Genomic DNA, 4,695 nt, shown 5'->3' on the forward strand with positions numbered 1-4,695 from the left:
ATCACACTACTAACCAGAGCATACAAAACATTTGCTAGACCAATACCGAATACAGTTCATCAGTCTGGAATCCTTACTACGTATCTGATATTAGCACAATTGAGAAAGTCCAGAAATATTTCACAAGAAGAGTTCTCCACTCCTCTACTCGCTGTAGAATACCTTATGCCACCAGACTTGAAATTCTAGAACTAGAAAACCTTGAATTACGCCTGCTTCTCGGTCTGACTTAAGCATGGTATACAAAATCATACATTGCAATGTCCTACCTGTCAATGAATACTTCAGCTTCAACCATAACAACACAAGAGCACACAATAGATACAAACTCAAAGTAAACCGCACCAAACTTGATTGCAGGAAATATGACTTCAGCAATAGAGTGGTCAATGTCTGGAATACTCTACCCGACTCTGTAGTTTCTTCCCAAACCCCAAAAACTTTAACCTTAGACTGTCTACTATTGACCTCACCCTTTCCTAAGAGGTCTGTAGGGGGCGTGCATAAGCGCACCAACGTGCCTACCGTCCCTGTCCTATTGTTTCTCTTATTCTTTTATTTTTCTTATATGTAACCATTTCATGTATTCACAACTATGTATACATTTATACTTATTATCTTGTAAACAATTGGCAAAATCAAATCAAAAATAAATAAATAAGAAAAAAAGAAAGGAAGGGCTGAGATACTGAGTCCCTTATATACCCTCTGTTGGGATGTGAATCTGAGCTTGTATTCTGATTGGTTGTCAGACTCCCATGGGGCCGTACAGGGGCAACTCTGTAGGCTGTCCTGAGTGCCAGGCTTGGTTGAGCCTTGCTGGATGATGATGTAATGAAAGGGCTTTGGGCAATTCCTATAGCTCTACTTGGAGATCTTTTTTATGTAAAATAGGCTGACCTAGGCCAGAGTAATGAGCAAATTAGCAAAGGTGGGGGGGCTGAGTTTCTGCTTCAGTGGTGAGTTTCTGCTTCTGAATTTCTACTCTTTTTAGGGGAAATATTCTGCCTTTTTAATATTTCCTAGGATATTTCATTTTTCTAGGAGTGGGGTGGTGCTAACCTCCTACACCTGTGAGATTGCTCTATGCTTAACTGCAATTTCATGAGAATAATAAAATATGCATTGAAATGTCATTCCCAAAGGTGCTTTTTCAAGAGCAACCAGACTTTGTAGTTTTTCTTTGAAGACATTTTGCTTCTCATCCAAGAAGCTTCTTCAGCTCTGACTGGATGGTGGGGAATTGAAGGATTTATACTCCTTACAAGACAGCTGGTCAATGAACTGTCTGCAAGGAGTATAAATCCCTCCATTCCCCACCTCTCCTGGTTTGTTCCCCAGCTGGGAAGCAGTCACTAGCATTGAGAAGAAATTGACACTGAAGCAAGCTGCCAGAAAATGGAATCCTTTAATTTAGGAAGACAAGAGGATGTAGTGACTCAGCTCAAGAGTTCCTGGCTAGCTAGCAGATTGGGATAGCAAACCGATACCTTTTTATACTTAATTTTCCTTTAAAGCTCATACACTTTGATGGGTTTTGATGTGCCTCTAGCTGAGGTGATTGCTTGGTTTTGTTTTTCCTGCTTTAATGGTTTAATCCTGGTCCTGGATCTTTTGGTTTTTTTTCTATCCTAAGGGTTAATGTCCCATTATTGCCCGGGATATATATACCGTGTTTCTCACAAAATAAGGCCGGGCCTTTTTTTTTTTTTGACGGCTAGGCCGTCTTTTCGGGGGTGACTTAATTCCTCCCCTTGCATCCTCGGGTGGGCGGGCGGCGACAGCTTAGATGTTGACCTCGGCATTGGTGGGGCACTTCGTATCGGGAGACCTTCCGCCACCGTTGCTTTCCCTTCTCCCTTGCTGCCTCCGGTGCAGCCCTGGTGGGATGAGCAGAGGGCCCGGCGGGGAGGCGCTCGCTGCCTTGGCGAGAGCTCTGCCGCCGGGCAGGAGGGCCCGCCTGTCAGCTGTGCTGGGCGCCCCAGGCGAAGCTCTTCGCGCTCTGCCCAGCGCCAGGCAGGGATGGCGGCTGGGTGCTTCTTCCGGGGTGGGCTGATCCTGCGCTGCGGCCCCGGGAGATTCGCCTCCCCATGTGGGGTTGGGCTGCCCTCTTGGGGAGGGGAGGCTTTGTTGTAGTAGGGTGTTGTTTTTAAAAGAATTGGCTTTACCTTCAAAGGCAAAGGGAAGGCGGTGACAGGAGCGCCTGAAGCCAAGTGTCTCCGCAGGGCTCCGGTTGCAGGGAGGAGCCATGGCTGGCTGCGCATGGCTGCGCCAAATGTCTCGGCATTGCTCCAAATGCCACGGCGTTGCTCCAAACGCCACGGCGTTGCTCTAAACGCTGCGGCAGCAAGGGAGAAGGGAAAGCAACGGTGGCGGAAGGTCTCCCGATATGAAGTGCCCCACCAAAGCAGGCAGCACCATATCCGGGTATGCAACAAAAGTACTTCCTAACGGCAAGCACCCCCGCCATTCCCCCCCTTTTCACATGTTTAATATGGGCCTTAATTTGGGGGGAGGGGCTTAATTTGATTTTATGCCAATAAAACATGGTGGGGCTTCCTATTGGTGGAGGCCGTATTGTTGGAGAAACACAGTAAAAAAATCATATTCTCTTGTTTTCTGTTTTCATTGGATCAAGTTTGCAGGATTTGGGGCTGGAGAAAAGAAGTAGTAGGGTGACATGATAGCAGTGTTCTATATTTGAGGAGCTACCCCTCAAAAGAGAGGGGTCAACTTATTTTCCAAAGAACCAGAAGGTAAGAAAAGAAACAATGGATGGAAACTAATCAAGGAGTGAAGCAACCTGAAATTAAGGAGAAATTCCCTAACAGTGAGGACAATTAAACAGTGTAATAGCTTGTCTACAGAATTTGTGGGTGCTTTGTTGGAAGAAAAATCCAGTTTCAGTTCCAAGCTGGGAATAAAATGGAGGCTGATTGGAAAATAACTTTATTGATGAATAGAACCACCACACACACAGAGCGTACAGTTCTGGAACAGCTGACAAAATACTATTTTAGTATTTAGTATTTATTTGATTTGTCAATCGCTTACAAGATACAGGTATAAGAACAAACATAGCTTTGAATACATGAGATAGATACTTATAAGAAAAATAAAAAGAAACAATAGGACAGGGATGGTAGGCACGATTGGTGCGCTTATGCACGCCCCCTACAGGCCTCTTAGGAAGTGGGGTGAGGTCAATAGTAGACAGTCTAAGGTTAAAGTTTTTGGGGTTGGGGGAAGAAACCACAGAGTCAGGTAGAGTATTCCAAAAACTGACCACTCCGTTGCTGAAGTCGTATTTTCTGCAGTCAAGTTTGGTGTGGTTAACCTTGAGTTTGTATCTATTGTTTGCTCTTGTATTGTTATGGTTGAAGCTGAAGTATTGATTGACAGGTAGGACATTGCAATGTATGATTTTATATACTATATTTAGATCGGACTGGAGGCGGCGTAGTTCTATGTTTTCTAGGTCTAAAGTTTCAAGTCTGGTGGAATAAGGTATTCTGCAACGAGCGGAGAACTCTTCTTGTGAAATATTTCTGGACTTTTTCAATTGTGTTAATATCAGATACATGATATAGATTCCAGACTGATGAGCTGTATTCAAGTATAGGTCTAGCAAATGTTTTGTATGCTCTAGCTAGTAGTGTGATATTAACAGAGAAGAAGCTATGTAGGATTAGATTAACAACTCTTAATGCCTTTTTGGCTATGTAGTTAGTGGGCTCTAGCACTTAGATCATTAGAGATGAGTACCCCAAGGTCCTTGACAAAGTTTGGACCCTCAACAAGGTCTTGATTATTTAGCTTGTATTTATACAGTTATAATGTATTTATACATTATAGATACATTATGTTATAATGTATTTATACAATACAGTTGAGAGTGGGTGGATTTTTATACCTTCTTTGGGTTGTATTTGGAATTCCCATTCCTCTGCAAGAATATTTCTTTTGCCAGATGCTATTGCCAGATTCCTATGGGGTCATGGTTGTCTGTATAGGCAAAGGGAAATGCAAATCCTAGTCAGGGGTCTTCAAACTTGACAGCTTTGAGAGTTATGGACTTCAACTCCCAGAATTCCTCCTTCAGTCATGTTAGCTCAGGAATTCTGGGAGTTGAAGTCCACAAGTCTTAAACTTGCCAAGTTTGAAGACCCTTGTATCTACAGCTTCATCACTGGAGGTTTTTAAGAAGAGGCTGGACAGCCACTTGTCTGAAATGGTATAGGGCAGGAGTCTCCAACTTTGGCAACTTTAAGCCTGGTGGACTTCAACTATCAGAATTCCCCAGCCAGCAAAGCTATTCCTATTCCGTTCTGCCATATCCGCGCCAAGAACATTCCTAATTATATGCGAAATAGAAAAAATGCTCCTTCTTCTCAAGGTATTTTGTTCCATCGGAACATGCCGCGCTCTTATCTAGCTCAACAAAGAGCCGGAAGTAGAGTCACCCATAAATCCTTAGTCGTCCGAGGATCTCCTATTCCTGGGACATTATTGCCCTTCTCCAGGCTCGCGATGTTTACTTCATTTCCGGTTTGCTTCAAGCGACGAGCCATTTTTTCCGCCTTCGCCTTGCTGTCGGCTCAGGTTTTTTTTGTGTGTGTGTATGTGTGTTTGTGTGTGTCCCTAGTGCGCATGCGCCAATCTCCAACCTCACCGACCATCAGCAGCAGCGGTGGC

Source organism: Notechis scutatus, chromosome 3 (genome assembly GCF_049901735.1).
Source record: "Notechis scutatus isolate UNSWTSFEM ecotype Mainland chromosome 3, rNotScu1.2, whole genome shotgun sequence".
NCBI classification, from domain to species: Eukaryota; Metazoa; Chordata; class Lepidosauria; order Squamata; family Elapidae; genus Notechis; species Notechis scutatus.